At 38.0% G+C, this 14,228-nt stretch overlaps 1 protein-coding gene across 4 annotated transcripts in view; it reads left to right on the top strand.

Moving 5' to 3' along the window:
* LRBA (LPS responsive beige-like anchor protein) overlaps window positions 1-14,228 on the top strand; it is a 368,276-nt gene that overhangs the window by 17,819 nt on the left and 336,229 nt on the right. The window lies entirely within an intron of this gene.

The following is a 14,228-nucleotide window of genomic DNA, read 5'->3' as shown; positions in this document are numbered from 1 at the left end:
TGGGTGGAAAATCCCATACTTTGCAAACATCTTAAAAGGGTATTACAGAAAACTTAGTGTTTATAAATTTAGCTGGATTTCCAAGATCTCATTGCTCTTACTGCAAATGTTTGAGTAAACAGAGACAGTTTTTCTTTCATATTCTTCATAACTCATGAATTAATAGAGCTGAAATAATGTGGTGGCCATGCCAAAACCTGTATTTGTATTTCTTGCTTCAGTTTTTCTTTACCGAAAGTCTTCTGTAGTACAAATTGTGTGCTCACCTGTCATGCCAGTATGAGGAAAGGTTTACTTTGGGTTTTTATATTACCTTGATCTGGATAACACAATGGAGATGTTTAAATTTGGAGATGAGCCTGAGCTGGGTTTGCAGGGAAGTGTATAAAGCTATTTGCAATGTACTTAGTGCCCTAACACATAGCAATTTACACCTGAAAAGTGTTTATTTTCAGACTCTTTGAATTTCAGATAAAACCTAATATTTTGCAGACTTCTTTTAGCTTTTTACCTTAGTTCACTTGCATATGATGCTGTCTTACTCTCTGTAGTGTTGTACATGTGTGGCATCTATAGATATGCTTATGGATTTTTAAAAAAGTTGTACTACACAGAAGTATAAGACAACTATAATATTGTTTAACAAAACCAGTTACTAGAATTCTATTGAAGCAGAGTGATCCAGTTTTAGAAGTGTAATACTCTCTGCCATAATTGTGGCAGCTGAAATAAAAATGTAGAATGTTGTTTTGGAACAGTGGAAGTGCAAGTGTTAAAAAAGATACAAATGTTTGGGAGAAGAGCAACATTCCTCCTAAGATTCAGCTACTGAAGGCTTATCTTGGAATAGCGCTTAAAAGTTTACAGTTGCCAATAAAAGCATCCCTTGAAAGAATGTCAAGTATAGATTATAAGACCTAGATATCAATGTGCTAATGCGACCTCCTGCATAGCATCAACCATAAGGCCAACTAATATTTTATGCAGTTAATGAGCAGACTAAGTGTAATAATAAATCTTGGCAAAGTGGATTAGGGGACAGCTTAGAACAATTGCCAATAAGCCTGCAGTCATTTAGGTTTGAGTGACATTAAGTTTAACAGTGCAAAAACTTAAAAACAGCCAAGCGTTTCTTATATGAGGTGTTCTGCTAGAGATTTGAACTGTACTAAAATTAGTTCCATGGGATCTTGTGGAATGCAGATCAGCCTTGTAGGCTAATTTAAAATGCCTGGATTTTGTATTTATTAGAATAAATGATGCATAAACTTTTTGTTTGTTAAGGGAAGAAATTTCAGTGCTCTAATGAAAGCCTATCCAAAGATGATGAAATTGGCTTGATGCATTGGATGGAACTTTGCGTGTTTGGCCTTGCAGAAATCTCTCGTCTTCATTAAAGAAATCTGGAAACTGGAATAAGATGATGTTTGAGTTGGTACAGACCTGCCTGAGTTAGGAACAGAAAGATGCTGTGATAATTATGTTCTGCTTCATACAAAATGTGTCTTGCCCTAATGTTAATTCTTTTATGTGAGAAGGGACTCATGGGATGGTGCTGAAATATTTGTTACCAGGCAGGACACCCTTGTTAGGTGGCAGGGTTGGTGACCCTGCAGTCCAGTCTTGGACTGCCTCTTGTCATGACTAGGAGAATTATTTCAGCTGATTGAGAATTGATACTCTTGTCCTGGCAAAAGGGAACTTGGGAAAAGGCATCTGTTTTGATCCTGATGGTTTCATGGAGATTCATGTTGTGACATGACAAGTTGTGCAACAGAAATTTATAATACATTATCAACTGGGTAGGATCTAGACTGGCAAATTTGCTAATACACTGTGAGTGGGGAGCTGGCTGAGCCTCTGTGCTGGGGAGGCTGTGCAGAGGGATCACTGGAGTGAGTTTTAGAAGGAAGCCAAGCAAACACTGTTGGGTTTGCTTGGAGGGATTACGCGGAGTCATCCTGATCTGCATCTGAAATATTAGATCTGGCTTGACCCTCTGCTGTGGTGGAATGATTGCAAAGGTGGTGCAGGCAGGTGAAACAGTGGCTGGAGAGCTGTGGCCTCCTCTTCCAGCTCCCAGCAATGCTGTTCTAATGAACACATTTTCCAGAACCAGAGTGTGTTCAGGGCAGGGGGGACATGACAATGCTTCATATCATTTAAAAAATGATGCTGCTCTATAATTAACTGTCTGGTTTTTGCAGTGGAGTGCTTATCCTGGAGCAGCGTTGCCTGTGCTGGCAGAATCTGCATTCTCTAATTTCTGCAGTGGTGCTAAAAGTGCTGTGATTAATTTTTTTGTTTTGTTTAGTCCTTGGTTTGTTAATTAACTGGTATCAAATAAATAAAGAGACTAAACAAAGTTTCATTTGATGTGCAGAGCTGATAAAATTTAATAGTCAAAGGAGTAAAACTAGCTTGACAGTGACTATTACAAGATATTTTACAATAAAGCTTACAGAAACTATAGTGAGCAAAATTTTGTTTATCAGAAATGTGCTTAGCAAAGTTAGTTGTCTACAAATTTATTTGTTATTAAACTTTCCAATTAACTGTAGAAAGATAAAAATGTCATGAGCTACAACAGGAGTTGTAACCTGAACTGGTAGACAAGTGAAAGAGGTTGTTCTCTCTGAGGTATTGCTGTTGCTGGGTGAAATTTCAGGCCACAGAGGAACTGCATTGTTGAATGTCAAGTACTCCCAAGTAATGTGGCCCTCAAGACTGTTTTTAAGGAGTCATGTTTTAGTCATTCTAGGATCTGCTGGAATGGATGTAAGCAATCATCTTAGCATACATTTCTCTTTAGCTAAAAAGAAAACATTCAAGTGTGTAATCATGCTTTTAAAGTTATTATGAAAATTACATATAAAAGGGAAATAAGAGCTCTATTGGTACTGCTCTTATTTTTTCAAGAACTTATTTTATAGTTCCTCTGCCAGAAACTGGATTCTTTGGGATGGGTATGGTATTACTTTTATGAACCTAACTGCTTATAAATACTTTTTTTAGTGGCTAAATACTTCTAAAATTCTTCCTGTGTGAATGTGACAATGTTCCTGTCAGATATATTTGTAGTGAATGATTTTTTTTGGAAAATTCTTAATTTGAGCCACATTTTTATATCTAAGCATCTGAAAATTTGAAATTATGCTCGTGTGTCATTCAATTTCAATGCATTTATTTTGGAAAGTGTATTCATATACTGGAGAGTTCACAAAGTTCTTTTTTTTCTGTAACCTGAAATGCCCATGAGATGGTGCTCGTCATTCTTGTTTCTGTGTAGCAGCAGATCTGTACATAGTTCTGACTTTTCAGTAAGGAGGCAATGATTGGCATTGTTGCCTTTCTAACAGAAAGAAAAAGAACAAAACCCACTTGATAATACCTTGAATTAATTGACAAAATACCCATTACTATGTTATTTTGAAGAGTGTGTAAAACCAGTCTTGATATCTGATTATCTTTGGACAGATGGATTTTTATGCTAATTTATACAAATAATAGGTTAGCACTTTTGTTTTTTGGTGAAAATGTGTTTCTAAATAGCCAAAGGATGGGAAAGTATTTAGACATCTGTCCTTTTTGTGCTGCTTTATTTCCTTCTTCTTTTTTACTTTTGTCTTTTTTTTCCTAAGATCTGTGAAAGTTTTCTTTATTCTAACTGATTTTAAACTAATTTAACTTGCAAGGAAACAACTTTTGTATAACTGGTTCCTTAAAAACATTTATTTGAAGGGATGAAATATAGTGTCTGTGACTAAGTTTGTAGGCACTGTGTGCTTGGAGCTGCTGTCAAACTCAGGGGGAGAGCCACCAGGCCAGAAGAAGTTATAAGAGAAGGCCCTGAGCTGATCACGTTAAGATAAAAATTTCAGAATCAATCCCTAAGACATCAGGGTGCAAACTTTCCCCTATAATTACTGGCCACTGGAGCAGCAGCACAAAAAGGCAAGCTGAAAATGCCATGAAGGTTTTTCTTTCTGAAATAGTTGAGAAAGAGTCAAAGGCTGTCTTTCAGATGCAGTTTCTATGGGCAGCACAGCAAAACTTAACTCATGGCACTGCTCCATCAGTCTGCCAGAGGTAATGTGGCAGACAAGCTCAGCCATTAGCTGTGTAAATACATTTCCTTAGCTGAGTTGCCTTCTGTTGAAATACTGCTCCCTGTGGCAAGGCAAAGCACAAGATTATCAAAGTATTTTAAAGAGAAAATGTTATACTCACAAAAGATATACTATGAACTGTAAAAGGCATCTCTCCAACAAGGCATTTACCTTTTCTTCCGTTAAATCCTTTTTTGTATGTTTGGGGTGACTAGGTCCACAAGAAACAGGAGCAGGTTTGGCTAAAACTACCACAAATGAAGAATCTGAACGACAACATTAAAACTCCTATTTGCTTTCTATTCCTCTGGATTCAGCAAGACATGAACAGTGGGACACCACTGAGCTGCAGCAGGGATGTTTCTCAGAGATCTCCTAAGATCAGTGGTTTTGCTGGACCTGGAACCATCTTTCCAGTGATGGCTAAAGGAAAGCTCACGGGAGAGAGGGGATTAGAGCTTTAGGTCCAGGAGGTCTGCTGCCCAATATCCCTTACTGTGGCAGTACAACATTGAGAGGTGATAGAGATCCATGCCCCAACAACCAAAGGTCTTCACAACAACATTCCCATTGCTCTTGTATTAGCTCCAGGCTTAATGGAGCTCCTGACACAAATGGCTTTTGTGGCAGCAGGGCTCAGCATGAGGCTACTGAGGACCCAGAAGTGACAGTCTGTGTCAATTGTCTGGTTTCTGCTCTGAAAACACTCATCAACCACCTCTGCTTTTACGTATTTACGTGATTACGACAGCAATTACGTATTTCCTCGAATCCTCATGAGACACCAAGTACCTGAAGTGCTCTACCCAGTATTAAACACCAGGGAAGTAGATGTGCAGAGAACATTCTGCTACTAATCTACACTAGTGTGTTTTGTTTTGTAATGTTTCTGGCAGAGGTTGGTTTGTTTGGTTTGTTTTTCCCTGGAGTTATGCAGATAGCCTGTAACAAGGAGAGAACAGAGAAATGTTAAACTCCTGTTGACTAAGGCAGAGAGGATCATAGAATGGTTTAGGTTGGAAGAGACTTAAAAGATCTTTTAGTTCCAAGCCCCTGCCATGGCCAGGGACACCTTTCACTAGACCAGGCTGCTCAAATCCTTGTTCAGCCTTTCTCTGAGCTGGACTGAACATTACAAGCCCCAGTGCTGTTTTCTGAAAGAGTACTATGTAATTTTAGATGCAAGATGGGGAGAAAACCAGCGAAATAAGAGGCAGAAGTTAGGACAGTCTTCTAGTTTAAATAAGGTTACAGAAATACTTGCAGTAGGCTGTGGAAGAGCAAGAGGACATAGGAAAAAATCTATTGCCTCTGCAAACTTCTTTTCCCGTCCAAATTCTGTGAATGGTGCTATGATCAATGTTTCTTTTGTGGTTTTTTTGGGCTTTTTTCCTTTTTTCTTTCTCAAATCACTGTAGCTTTGATCAAGGTAGCAACTTGAGTTATAATGGCCTGTATGTTCAGTTCTATCAGTGATTGCTGAAAGTAGTGTTAGCATGGAAGATAATAAAGTGCTTGAGAAGAGTGCCTTGACAGAAAAATGGAGGCAAAACCAGAAGTAAAGACAAGAGTAAAACCAGAGTAAGCAAAAGACAAGTATCTGTTGAAAAGCGGGGTTTCTTCCAGTTTTAGGTAAAAAAGTTAAGTTCTGGCTGAATTTCCTTTGGGAAAACAGTGTTTTAAGTTTTCATTTTTGAATGTTTAATTTCATCTGGAACAGAAGGTTCCTACATGTTTGGGATGTGCTGAAATGAGCAAGACAAACATTTTAGAAAGAATTATTTTGGACTGTAATCTGGCATCATTGTATTGTAGCTACTGGAGGCTGCGAGGGATGAGCAAGGAAGATTCATAAAGTTTTTTTGGCTAATTTTTGAATTGATGATTATGGTGGAAGAAGGAGCTCTCTGTCATTTGTGTATTGATGCTGAGTCATCTGTGTTGGGATGGCTGGGGATGAAACACCTTTCCCATGGGGGAAAGGCTGGGGCTGTTGGGGTTGCACAGCCTGGGGAAGGCAAGGTTCCAGGGGGACCTCGCTGCAGCCTTTTATTCAGTGCTTAAAGGGGCTACAAGAGGGGTAGAGAGGGACTTCTTACAAAACTTTACTGGTAGAACAATGGGTAATGGCTCTAAACTGAAAGAGAGCAGGTTTAGATTCAGTGTTAGGAAGAAATTCTTAATTGTGATGGTCGTGAGGCACTGGAAGATGTTACTCGGAGATATAGTGGGAGTCCCATCCCTGAAAGTGTTCAAAGGCAGGTTAGATGGGGTCCTGAGCAATGTGGTCTAGCAGATGGTGTCCCTGCCCACGACAGGGGTCTTGGAGCTAAATAATCTTAAGAATCCCTTCCAACCCAAATAATTCTGAGATTCTGTGATAATGTATGTGAATAAGTGGTAATTGAAGATCAGGTCAAGTTTAAGAATGAAAAGGCAAGGTAACAACAAATAGTTTTCTAATCCTAGTCCACACTGTGCAAGAAAACTTATATAAAGGAGATTTCAGCTCTAAGAATATTTATGGAAAAGCTGAGTTAAACTAGGAAAAGAAATATATGCAGAAGAGGAAACCAGGGACAGGTACAAGCAGAATATAACTTTTGTACATATTTCGACAATGCAGGATAATATATTACAGAAACAGTACTTGGTTTTCCTTTTTAGACTCCAGCATTGCTCTCTTGAAACCCCTTTGTGTCCCACAGCCTTTCCCTCTTTCTGAGGAACCTGGGGAATTTGCTTTCAGATTTAGTCTTCTCACCATACTATTTCACTGAGATGATAGTCTGTAATTCTAATTCTGTTTATTGCCCCTTAAAAATTATTCCTTTTTCCTTTGTGCCTTCAGATCTGTTGTTGTTTTCTCCTTCACTTCTTTGAAGGTTTTCCTACCCCGTTTTGGAATGTTTCATTTAACAAGAAATAATGCTGCAGTGCTTCAGGGAAGTTGCCAATTATGGAAGAAGTCAAGATAGACTATGAAATAAATCCTGGAGATTGTTGTGTTGGTGTCAAAAAAGTAGCTCAGGTGGAAGTAGGGCCAGTATACACAGTGGGCCTACATCTCATGTGATGAAAATTCAAATTTTGAACCTTTGACAATTCTAAAATGTGATGTCTATAAGAATTGTTTCATTCCAAAAAGTGTTTTTATTTCATGGCCCAGAAAAACTCATTTCTCGTCAGATACTGGTATTTCTTATTGTGCAAATCTCATACTGAACAATTCAAAGAGAGTACATTTTCAGAGAACTAAGTGTAAGTGCCTTTTCCCAGGAATCAGTATTTTCATTCTCATATGAAAGTGTAAAGAGAGCTAGAGGTCTTGTAATAATAATTCTAAAAAGTCAGGAGTTGTGTTTCTGAGGAAATTAGTGGTTTACAGCTTGGAATACCACAGCTTAGAAACAGGATTGTTTGTATAGGCATTTTCATACAAGTGGAAAAAAGAAAAATGTGAAACAAGCAAAAAGCTCCCTGTATGTAATCTTGAATCCATAATCAGTAAACAGTTTTTCCAAATAAATCACTTTTTCCTAAGCTGATGGTGCAAGTCTTAAATTTGTTAAGAATAAAGTTTAAACCACAAAGTTTTGTCAGAATCAAAACACATATTTTGCACTTATTGCTTGTTTTACATTAAGAAAACTGCTGTACACTGAAATGATTGCTGAAGCACTTGTTTGAGTTTTGCTTTACACTAAGAGCTGCTTTTTCTTCTATGGGTCTATGATTTGAAACAAACAATGCATATAATACCTTGTAGTTGAGATGAAAGTAGGTGTTGGAGTAAGCCATCGCATCCTGTTCACTCATTGTGAAATAGTGTTATCCCAGTGACAACAAATTATCATTTTTTTATTAATCAAGTATTTAAAATTAATTATTACCATAGTAAAAGAACTAATTCTTGAAGGCAGTATCCTGAAATTTAATATTTTGTTATTCCTTAACACAGCAGCTGTCAGCTATTCCAAACACCCTGCCTGTACTCACCTGTCAGCATTAATGTTCTTGTCTTGACAAGCAGAGAAGGCATCAGACTTATGTTTGACTTCAATTCTGTTTAGTTTTTGGAGGGATCAGGTTAAGCAGATGTAGAATAAGTGATTTGAAATCTTTCACTGGCAATTAAATAATGCTTTGCATGAGTTTAAAATGTAAAAAAATGGCTTGTTCCAGTGCTTAACAACACTTTTTGTGCAGTAATTTTTTCCTAATACCCAATGTAAACCTCCTCTGGCCCCACTTGGGACCATTGTATTTTGCCCCATTGCTTGGGAGAGGAGACCAACTCCCACCTGTGACTAGCTTCTGAGAAATGTGTGAAGTAGGAGTGAGTGTTCTTTTTGTCACAATCCAGTAGAGAATTTTTTCATATTAAAGTTTGAATGACTTTTTATAATGGGGAAAACAAACATGAACATAAAGTCAGGAGTTTGATAGTATACTGGTGGTACTAGTTTTCATATACTACATCCTGTTTACATGATTCATATGAAGTAAGTTGACTCTATTTTTAGGAAACCTACTTAAAGACCTTGTAGTTCTGCTTACACTTTGAAGTGTAAGTGAATGAGGTTCACATTTATTTCTTTGAACTTCTTTTCTGCTATCTGTACCTCTCCCTGCTAGTACAGTACTCTTTTATCAGTTTTTTTTAAAAGGAAAAAAATTTCCTTGTGAATTTGACCACATGTGATGTGCATAATGATTTCTCAGTTACTCTGTGTGCTGTCCTGTTGCAATCTAACTGCATATGAGCTTGTGCTGTTCACTTGTGTGGAAGAACCAGCGTAGGTAGCAGAGCTGGATAGGTGTTCTTGAGTTTATTTTGTGTGCAGAATGTCCCAAGGTTGATGTAGGTTTGTTTGTAACCATGTAAACCATCCCTATTTTATTTTGTTTAGAAAGAATGTGTGAGGATAATCTGACAGGATTACCACTGTCATAAAATATTTGTGGTTTTATGCCATTTTATCTGATGGATGGATGAAGATGATGATGAGGGGTCCAGAGCATCTCTGTTATGTGGAGATACTGCAGAAACTGGGCCTTTTTAGTCTGAAGAAGAGAAGGCTGAGAGGGGATCTCTTCAATGCATAGAAATATCACAAAGGCAGGTGCCAAGATGATGGTGCCAGACTCCTTTTGGTTGTGTCCAGTGACAGCATGAGGAGCAATAGACTCAGAAGTCCCAACTCAACATGAAGAAAAACTTCTTTACACTGAAGGTGGCAGAACCCTGGAACAGGCTGGCCACAGAGGTCATGGAGTTTCCCTCTCTGGAGTCATTCAAAACCCTCCTGGACGTGTTCCTCTGTCATCTGCTCCAGGTGACTCTACCGTGGCAGGGGGTTGGACTGGATGATCTCCAGAGGTCCCTCTCAATCCTAACAATTATGTGATCCCTAGTGACTTTAACAGCTAGTAACTGGAAGCTTCAGGAAACTTCTTTTGCATTTATTCTGGCTTTAGGAAGAGTTTTCTGAATTCCAAACAGCAACAGAAATAATACTGATGAAACAATTGGATTTTTAACATACATTCTCTGTGCAGAAATAGAATGAGTGGAAAAACTACAGCTACTGTGAGCTATATACATGATTGAAAAATTAAGGGGGTGTAGAGAAATATAAATTGGAAGAATGTGAGGTGTAAGAATGTATTGTGTTTGCAGGCAGGTTTTGGTAAATGGGAGGACTACAGGGGCGGAGAAGGACCCCATTCCCTGTCTCTCTGTGCCTTTGGTGGGGAGCAGATAGAGCTGGGAAGGAGGAAGGGGTGTGGGAAAGGTGTTTTTAAGTTCTGATTTTGTTAGTAATAAATTCAGTTAAAATCTTTGAGTCTGCTTTTCCCATGCCAGTTTGGTGAGTGAACTCCCTTTGTCCTTATCTCAACTTTTGAACCCTTAGTTATATTTTCTCTTCCCTCTCCAGCTGTGGAGGGGAGTGATGGAGAGGCTTTCATGCATGTCTGGCATCCAGCCAGGGTCAACCCACTATAGAGAATAACTGGTGGCCTTAACTAGAAATGTGCACACTGTAAGGACACTGGAGCTTTGGAACTGAGCCATATGACTTAATCTTTGGCAAAAAAAAGGCCATCACTAAAGCTCAGTGAATAAATGAAGTTGGTATAATGTTAACGGTAGTTTAATCTCACCAAGTCGTAGACAACTTTGAAGGTGTCTTTCTACTCGGAAGAGCTTGGTGAGCTGTGCAGGAGAGCATGCATGTACCCATGAGTGCTACTGCTAGGGCAGGTGCTAGATAGTAATGCTCTTTGGGTTTTATTTTCCAAGTTACACTGGTACAAAGGGTAATGTGTAGGCTGAAAGGAAAAGGAAATCCTAAGATTAAAGGCTGTTGTTGTTGTTAGGGCTTTTTCCTGTCTTCATCTTGAAGGCGTATGTGTCCATGAATTTCATGACGTAATCCCTTATACCACTGCAAATATCAGATACTGGGGCTGATCTTTGGCTTCACACCTAAGAGACCACATTTTATACTGTTAATTGTCTTGCTGTCTTGAAACGTTTTTCTTGTTTCATGCTTTTTGTGGCAATTGCTTCTTCTGTTGCTGTATTGGGAGATATCTTTGCCGTGTGAGTAAATATTTACGTGCATAGAAAGCTGCAGGAAATGCTGGTTCTGAGACCTTGACTTGATCAACCTTGAGGAATGCATCTGTGATTCTTCATAGTGCCAAATTTGCTTGGCAAAACTTTGTTGCTAGAGATTATATGCCAGTAGAAGGAAAGAGAACAAAATAGCTCCTCTGAGAGAAGCTTCAACAAATCTCCAGGTTTAGAGTTTGAGTCAAAATGATTTACTTAAAGATGAAGTTATTTTTCTATTTATTTGTTCAGATGAAAAATATTGAAGCCCTCTGTGATTTCCAAAGGTTCTTTTACCTGTAAAATCTGTAGTTACCTTTGCAGCCCCAGAATCCATGACTATAATAGATGTTTTATGTTTTCTTTGAAACTTGGTTTAGTAAATAAATACAATTCGTATAGGAGAGAGATTTTAAGAAACTTTATTATTGTGATGCTTTACTAGTTACAGAATTGGAGGGCAATTATGTTTATTAGTTAACGGTGGCTGTTAACACTAAAGAAAAAAGGGATAATCATTTGTATATGGAATGAGAGAAGATTTTTCTGAAAAGATTATACTGTTGTTTGTCTTGATGGCATTAACCTCTCCTTTCATCATGATGCTTTCTTTGTGTTCAAGTTGAGTAGCTTTTCATAGTGGCAGATATTCTTTCCTTCACCGTCTCACTGAGGCAAGATTTATTGTTCACTTAATCACACTTTTCATGGGGAAAAGAGTGTTCTAAGAAACACTGTGTCACAAACTTGTACATTATTCAAATGTAGCCTTTTTCAGCTTATATGGATTATCACTTGTGGGTAATAATTTAGTTTTGATTCACAGTTTTTTGTGTGATACAGGGTTTAATCATCCTCCTAAGTTCTTGAATCCTTGCAAGTGTAGTAATTTCAGAGAAAAAGCCTTTTTGCCTTAGAAGTCCAGATACATGTGACACAGTTGATGAAAAAATTGTGAAAACTCCATTAATGCTGTGTCTTTATCAGAATTTTTGATAAATCTGCTGAATTTGGTATTTAAAAAAAATTATATTTTAAGTTAAAAGTAGCGGAGGTCAAGCCTAAGCAAATGCGGGCTTTACTGGATAAATGTTTGCTTCAAAACGTAATTCAGCCCCATTTTATTTAACATTTTATTTGTGTTACTTTCCTCGGGTCTGAACTGCAGCCAGTCACAGGGAATGGAAGGGCCTTGCCAGGTTTGCTGAACAATATGTGGCAGTTGCTGTTGGTAATTTGATGGCCAAATTAAAGAAAGAATGTAATTTGGATTTGTAGTGAGGCTGCTTTTGCCTTTTTAGATCCAATTTCAATTGCAGAGCTGGTCAACAGTTGAAATTACCTTGGCCACAACACTGTAAACAGGAGAGTATGTTTGTAGGTGATGGTGTGATAGTGATAATGTATGCAACACTTGTAGTCTTTGTCTTCCTTGTTTCTTTGTAGTTTTGTGAGATTTTTTTTCTCTCATTTACTGCTGTGCCTGTTCCTTGGAGCCTGTTTCAGTCATTGCCTGTATGCTGATAAAAGGGACAAGAGGGAAATCAGGGTAGGGTAGAGCCTTAGAGTAATAGTAGTTTCTATACCACGAGGAAAAATACTCCAACCAACCAAAAAACAGTGTTGTGGGAAATCAGGGAGGAGGGAAAGCTTTAAGATATTTTTGCAAACATAGAAATGTAAACCAGTTGTAACAAACATTAAGTGTCAGAGTCACAACTCCATCCTTGCTTTCAGTGTTGCCTTATGGACATTAAAAGGAATAAAAATGAAAATGATCTAGTTGTGGAGGCTTTCCTGATGTATCTGTTCTCACAAAGGTACTTTTTTTTTTTTTTTTTTGGCTAGTAGAAATCTTCTGTTTAGCAATATTTCTATACACTGGCTTTCAGTAACCCATTTTCTTTAAAACTCTAAACAAAGTGATGGCAGAATCTGAAAGCAAAAAACCCGAAAAGTTATTACTTGGTAAGAATAAACAAAAGGCTGTTACTTATTGTAAGCATCCTCTGTTCTAGCCAGAGTTGGCTGCTTGGTGTTCCCCCGTTGATCACAGCTACAGAAAATTTAAAAAATGGCAAGAGAGCAAGCTGAGTGTTACATGTCCTGTGGCGTGTCATTTGGTCTTCCTTACATCCCAGCTCATAACTGTCCCTGCTGCAGCCATGGCAGCAAACTGCCAGTTCTGAGCAGGCAAGTGTGGTGGGTGTTTGCCAGCTGTTCTGGATCAAGGCAGTGCCGTAAATGATGAAAACAGATCTGCTGGTTCTTGCTTTCTGCTGGAATTTGTAACCTGTGCCAGTAGTTGTGCTGAAATTCCCAACAATTTGCCTGCTGAGCTGTGAAAGGTGATGGCAGTGGAGGAGCTATGGGGGGTCTGTGCCTTCCAGTAGGAGAGGAAGTGTTTAACATTATGGTTTCTAAATCTGATAAAAACTGCGCTAGAGCTTTATAGGTAAATTGATTAATCTCATCTTGTATTCTTTCTTGGCTTTTTGAGCTTCAGTTTATTTCCCTTGTTAGTTTATTTGCTATTGGTATACAGTTCCATGTTTGGAAGGTCTTCTGGTTCGTTACTTTCCTTCAATTTCCTTTGTTTCTTTTGCCTTTCTCCTTTACTTGTAGTTGTTATTCCCTAGTTTCTACAGGCTAGCACAACACTTTCAAACATGTTTTCTAGAATGAACTCATAACCTTGTTTTTACTTGTAGACTTCTGTTGTTACACGCTTTTGAAATAATGTACTTTGTAACTATCACAAAGTGGGTATCAAATGTGAGTCAAAAGTTATAAAGTTCTGTGAAGAATTGTTTGTATGAGACTTGCAGGATGCAAACTTCAGATTCTGTAAAGAGTGGTGTCTTCCTTCCCTCAACCTGCTGTTAAATACTAGACAGGTGTTCTGATCTGGAGAAAAATAAGGGGATACATTGTCTGTTCTCTGACATCTAGGGAAGTAGTCTTTTTTTACTGCACCAGTGATTTCCCTTGCCAAATGAAAATAAATAAAATATTTCATAAAATCATAAGTAAAATAAATGCGTAAATGAAGCATCCTAAAATGTTTTCTTGTTGAAATAGAGTGACTAGCTTTGCCCACCAGCTTGGTTGAAAGAAAACGTATATTTGGTAATATTTTACATTTAAGTAACAAAAATGCAGCAGGCTGTTAGTTTTTTTAGATGATGAACACTAAGCATGTTAGAAGATGTGATTTAATTGTGAGAAAGCTTGGGCAAGTTGCTTCAGGTAATTGTTTTTTGGGTTTTTTTTAGATGTCTCTGATTATATTATCAGGGTTGAAGTTTTTTTCTGTCACTATCTGTTGGCAGAGAAGACTTTTCTCTGGCAGTGGGAATCAGTCCTCTTTGATCTTTTTAACCTACCTGTCTAACTTCTGTGTGGATCCTTATTTTTAAGTATAAGTGAACTGCAGCTATGTTTGCTCAGGCATGGTGTCAATGATGGACAGTTTTGGGGTTTTTTTTGTCTGATTT

The sequence above is a fragment of the Taeniopygia guttata genome, chromosome 4 (assembly GCF_048771995.1).
Source record: "Taeniopygia guttata chromosome 4, bTaeGut7.mat, whole genome shotgun sequence".
Taxonomy (NCBI): domain Eukaryota; kingdom Metazoa; phylum Chordata; class Aves; order Passeriformes; family Estrildidae; genus Taeniopygia; species Taeniopygia guttata.
The sequence above is the reverse complement of the archived record's forward strand: the minus strand, read 5'-3'. Positions and strand labels throughout refer to the sequence as shown.